Here is a 6519-nt window from a genome sequence, read left to right on the forward strand (position 1 = left end):
ATAAAAGAACCCAGAAATGTTCCATATGCACAAAAAGCTTATTTCTCTCAAGTTTTGTCCACAAATGTGTTTACATCCCTGTTAGTGAGCATTTCTCCTTTGCGAAGATAATCCATCCACCTGACAGCTTTGGCATATCAAGAAGCTGGTTAAAAAGCATGATCATTACACAGGTGCACCATGTGCTGGGGACAACAAAAGGCCACTCTAAAATGTGGAGTTTAGTCACACAACACAATGCCACAAATGTCTCAAGTTCCTGCAGTCAGCATGAAATTGGCATGTTGCCAGAGAATTGAATGTTCATTTCTCTACCATAAACTGCCTCCAATGTTGTTTTAGAGAATTATTTATTTCAATTGAAGTATTTCCTTATATGAACTGTAACTCAGTAAAATCTTTGAAATTGTTGCATGCTGTTGCGTTCATATTTTTGTTCAGTGTAACTGTTGAAAGTGAGGAAAGAATGAGGGAACACTAGAGAGAGAAAAAAGAGGTAGGTTAATAACATTGGGGGAAATATTCTGAAAAATTCTAATCAAATTATCGAGCCTATACTTGTAACTTCGTAAGCTGTATGTGCTGCACCAGAATCGGATGTTCTCTCACTGTTTCATCATGGTTTGAACGAGGTGCGTAATTTCGTGTAATATAGTTTAATACAATGCAGTACAGTACAGTAATACAGTTCACACTCAAAAAGATTAGCCTACTGGAGCTTGTTTCATTAATTTACCCAAGCGAGCATAGCTACATCTACAGTAGGTGTAGCCTATATATCATACAGCCTATGTATTGGATAATGGCACAATCATTTGGGCTTTTTGGGGCTTCGGCTCTTTAAATGTCTTTAATGTAGGGCTCATAAAATGTATTTAATCAGGCTGCATCAGGTTTGAATTTTCGATCATAGCTCTAATCAAATCCAGACATAGATGTATTTATATGCTTTATAATGCTTTTGAATGAGACTTCCGGTTTTGGTGGGAAATACAGGGTTACCCAGGAGAATAGTGATTTATTCTCGGGATGGAACATTCATCATTCATTCATCAAGTTTGCAGACGACACAACAGTAGTAGGCTTGATTACCAACAATAATGAGACAGCCTACAGGGAGGATGTGAGGACTCTGGGCGTTTACTGGATAAAAACCTCTCACTCAACGTCAACAAAACAAAGGAGATGGTCGTGGACTTCAGGAAACAGCAGAGGGTCCTTATCTACATCGACAGGAACGCAGTGGAGAAGGTGGAAAGCTTCAAGTTCCTTGGCTTACACATCACTGACAAACTGAAATGGACCACCCACACAGACAGTGTGGTGAAGAAGGCAACAGAGCCTCTTCAACCTAAGGTGAGCCTCTTCAACCTCAGGAGGCTAAAGAAATGTGTCGTGTCACCTAAAACCCTCCCAAACTTTTATAGATGCACAAATGAAAGCATCCTGTCGGGCTGTATCACCGCCTGGTACGACAACTGCACCGCCCACAACCACAAGGCTCTCCAGAGGGTGGTGTGGTCTACCCAACGCATTACCGGTGTCAAACTACCCGCCCTCCAGGACACCTATAGCCCCCGATGTCACCGGAAGGCCAAAAAGATCATCAAGGACATCAACCACTCGAGCCAATGCCTATTCACCCCGTTATCATCCAGAAGGTGAGGTCAGTACAGGTGCATCAAAGCTGGGACTGAGAGAAGCTGTTTTTCAGTCTATCGCAAAGCCATCAGACTGTTAAACAGCCATCACTAGCACATTAGAGGCTGCTGCCTATAGGCATAGACTAGAAAACACTGGCCACTTTAAGGAATAGAACACTAATCACTAATGTTTACATATTTGGCATTACTCATCTCATATGTACTGTATGTACTGTTTTCTATAATATTCTACGGTATCTCATTCACATAATAATGTTTACATATCTTGCATTACTCATCTTATATATATATACTGTATTCTACACTATTCTACTGTATCTTAGTCCATTCCACTCTGACATCGTTTGTCCATACAGTATGTATACAAACTCAGCAAAAAAAGAAACGTCCTCTCACTGTCAACTGCATTTATTTTCAGCAAAGTTAACATGTGTAAATATTTGAAAGAACATAACAAGATTCAACCACTGAGACATAAACTGCACAAGTTCCACAGACATGTCACTAACAGAAATGGAATAATGTGTCCCTGAACAAAGGGGGGGGGGGGGTCAAAATCAAAAGTAACAGTCAGTATCTGGAGTGGCCACCAGCTGCATTAAGTACTGCAGTGCATCTCCTCCTCATGGACTGCACCAGATTTGCCAGTTCTTGCTGTGAGATGTTACCCCACTCTTCCACCAAGGCACCTGCAGGTTCCCGGACATTTCTGAGGGGAATGGCCCTAGCCCTCACCCTCCAATCCAACAGGTCCCAGACATGCTCAATGGGATTGAGATCCGGTCTCTTCGCTGGCCATGGCAGAACACTGACATTCCTGTCTTGAAGGAAATCACGCACAGAACGAGCACTATGGCTGGTGGCATTGTCATGCTGGAGGGTCATGTCAGGATGAGCCTGCAGGAAGGGTATCACATGAGGGAGGAGGAATGTCTTCCCGGTAACGCACAGCGTTGAGATTGCCTGCAATGACAACAAGCTCAGTCCGATGATGCTCTGACACACAGACCATGACGGACCCTCCACCTCCAAATCGATCCCGCTCCAGAGTACAGGCCTCGGTGTAACGCTCATTCCTTCAACGATAAATGCGTATCCGACCATCACTCCTGGTGAGACAAAACCGCGACTCGTCAGAGAAGAGCACTTTTTTCCAGTCCTGTCTGGTCCAGCGACGGTGGGTTTGTGCCCATGGGCGACGTTGTTGCCGGTGATGTCTGGTGAGGACCTGCCTTACAACATGCCTATAAGCCGTCAGTCTGGCCTCTCTCAGCCTATTGCAGACAGTCTGAGCACTGATGGAGAGATTGTGTAACAACTGCCTGGTGTAACTCAGGCAGTTGTTGTTGCCATCCTGTCACAATTCCACAATTTCATATCACAATTCCAGTGGGTCAAAAGTTTACATACACTAAGTTGACTGTGCATTTAAACAGCTTGGAAAATTCCAGACAATTATGTCATGGCTTTAGACGCTTCTGATAGGCTAATTGACATCATTTGAGTCAATTCGAGGTGTACCTGTGGATGTATTTCAAGGCCTACCTTCAAACTCAGTGCCTCTTTGCTTGACATCATGGGAAAATCAGAAGAAATCAGCCAAGACCTCAGAAAAAAACATTGTAGACCTCCACAAGTCTGGTTCATCCTTGGGAGCAATTTCCAAACGCCTGAAGGTACCACGTTCATCTGTACAAACAATAGTACGCAAGTATAAACCCCATTGTACTACGCAGCTGTCATACCTCTCAGGAAGGAGATGCGTTCTGTCTGCTAGAGATGAAGGTCCTTTGGTACGAAAAGTGCAAATCAATCCCAGAACAACAGCAAAGGACCTTGTGAAGATGCTGGAGGAAACAGGTACAAAAGTGTCTATATCCACAGTAAAACGAATCCTATATCGACATAACCTGAAAGGCCGCTCAGCAAGGAAGAAGCCACTGCTCCAAAACCGCCATAAAAAAGCCAGACTCCGGTTTGCAACTGCACATGGGGACAAAGATCGTACTATTTGGAGAAATGTCCTCTGGTCTGATGAAACAAAAATAGAACTGTTTGGCCATAATGACCATCAGAAGGTACTGGTGCACTTCACAAAATAGACGGCATCATGAGGGAGGAAAATTATGTGGATATATTGAAGCAACATCTCAAGACATCAGTCAGCAAGTTAAAGCTTGGTCGCAAATGGGTCTTCCAAATGGACAATGACCCCAAGCATACTTCCAAAGTTGTGGCAAAATGGCTTAAGGACAACAAAGTCAAGGTATTGGAGTGGCCATCACAAAGCCCTGACCTCAATCCTATAGAACATTTGTGGGCAGAGCTGGAAAAGCGTGCGCAAGCAAGGAGGCCTACAATCGGAGTCAGTTACACCAGCTCTGTCAGGAGGAATGGGCCAAAATTCACCCAAATTATTGTGGGAAGCTTGTGGAAGGCTACCCAAAACGTTTGACTCAAGTTAAACAATTTAAAGGCAACGCTACCAAATACTAATTGATTGTATGTAAACTTCTGACCCACTGGGAATTTGATGAAATAAATAAAATATTAAATAAATAATTCTCTCTATTATTCTGACATTTCACATTCTTAAAATAAAGTGGTGATCCTAACTGACCTAAGAATCTTTACTAGGATTAAATGTCAGGAATGTATTTGGCTAAAGTGTATGTAAACTTCCAACTTCAACTGTACATAGTAGATGAGTAAAGCATTATCTAAACATTATTAAAGTGACTAGTGTTCCAATATTCAAGTTTATGTATATAGGCCAGCAGCCTCTAAGGTGCAGGGTTGCGTAACCAGGTGGAAGTCGGCTAGTGATGGCTACTTAACAGTCTGATGGCCTTGAGATAGAAGCTGTTTTCAGTCTCTCTGTCCCAGCTTTGATGCACCTGTACTGACCTCGCCTTCTGGATGATAATGGGCTGAACAGGCCGTGGCTCGGGTAGTTTAGATGTCCTTGATGATCTTTTTGGCCTTCATGTGACATCGGGTGCTGTAAGTGTCCTGGAGGGCAGGTAGTTTGCCACCGGTGATGCGTTGTGCAGACCGCACCACCCTCTAGAGTGCCCTGCGGTTGTGGGTGGTCCAGTTGCCATACCAGGCAGTAATAGAGCCCGCCAGGATGCTCTCAATTGAGTATCAGTAAAAGTTTGGGAGGGTTTTAGGGGCCAAGACACATTTTTTCAGCCTCCTGAGGTTGAAGAGGTATTGTTGCACCATCTTCACCACACTGTCTGTGAGGGTGGACTATTCAAATAGTCATAGTTGTGTACACCAAGAAAATTGAAGCTTTCCACTGTGATCCCATCAATGTGGATATGGGCATGCTCCCTCTGCTGTTTTGTGAAGTCCACAATCATCTCCTTTCTCTTGCTCACGTTGAGGGAGAGGATGCTGTCCTGGCAACACACAGTCAGGTTTTCTGACCTCCTCCCTATAGGCTGTCTCATTGTTGTCGGTGATCAGGCCTACCAAACATTGTGTCGTCAGCGAACTTAATGATGGTGTTGCAGTTGCGCTTGGCCCGCAGTCGTGGGTAAACAGGGAGTACAGGAAGGGACTAAGCTTGCACCCCTGAGGGGCCCCTATGTAGAGGATCAGCGTGGCATATGTGTTTTTGCCTACCCTTACCCCCTAGGGGCGGCTCGTCAGGAAGTCCAGGATCCAGTTGCAAAGGGAGGTGTTTAGTCCCAGGGTCTTTAGCTTAGTGGTGAGCTTTGTGGGAACTATGGTGTTAAACACTGAGCTCTAGTCAATGAACAGCATTCTCACATAGGTGTTCCTTTTGTCCAGGTGGGAAAGGGCAGTGTGGAGTGCAATTGAGATTGCATCATCTGTGGATCTGTTGGGGTGGTATGTGAATTGGAGTGGGTCTAGAGTTTCCGGGATAATGGTGTTGATGTGAGCCATGACCAGCCTATCAAAGCACTTCATGGCTACCGACGTGAGTGCTATGGGGCGGTAGTCATTTAGGCAGTTTACCTTCGCTTTCTTGGGCACAGGGACTATGGGGGTCTGCTTGAAACATGTAGGTATTACAGAATCGGTCAGGGAGAGATTGAAGATGTCACTGAAGACACTTGCATGTTGGTTTGACCATGCTCTGAGTACACGTCCTGGTAATCTGTCAGGCCCTGTGGCCTTATGAATGTTGACCTGTTTAAAGTTCTTGCTCACATCGGCTATGGAGAGCGTGATCACACAGTCGTCCGGAACAGCTGGTTCTCTCATGCATGCTTCAGTGTTGCTTCCCTCGAAGCGAACATAAAAGGCATTTAGCCCATCTGGTAGGCTCGTGTCACTGGGCAGCTCGCGGCTGGGTTTCCCCTTTGTAGTCTGTAATAGTTTGTAAGCCCTGCCACATCCGACGAGCATCAGAGTCAGTAGAGTAGGATTCAATCTTAGTCCTGTATTGACACTTTGCCTGTTTGATGGTTTGTCTGAGGGCATAGCGGGATTTCTTATAAGCATCCCGCTCCTTGAAAGTGATCGCTCTAGCATTTAGCTCGGTGAGGATGTTGCCTGTAATCCATGGCTTCTGGTTGGGATATGTACATACTGTCACTGTGGGGACGACATCATCGATGCACTTATTGATGAAGCCGGCCAATGGCATTGAGTGACCCCGATCCTGTTTACAGAAGCAAAAACTTTTGATGTGAAGTTGGATGCTGTATATAACAACTATTGTTTTTAGATCTCAGTCTCTATTTTACGAAATTTACTTCGGATTGAGAAGGCCTTTATTTTTTTCTACACCTTTCTGGAGTTGGAACCTGCCGAGTCAGGAGCGTCTGTCTGCAAGGCCTGCTACGCGAGCGCAGGTGCGCACTGAAGGCTAGGAGCT

The sequence above is a fragment of the Salvelinus alpinus genome, chromosome 18 (assembly GCF_045679555.1).
Source record: "Salvelinus alpinus chromosome 18, SLU_Salpinus.1, whole genome shotgun sequence".
In the NCBI taxonomy this organism is placed as follows: domain Eukaryota; kingdom Metazoa; phylum Chordata; class Actinopteri; order Salmoniformes; family Salmonidae; genus Salvelinus; species Salvelinus alpinus.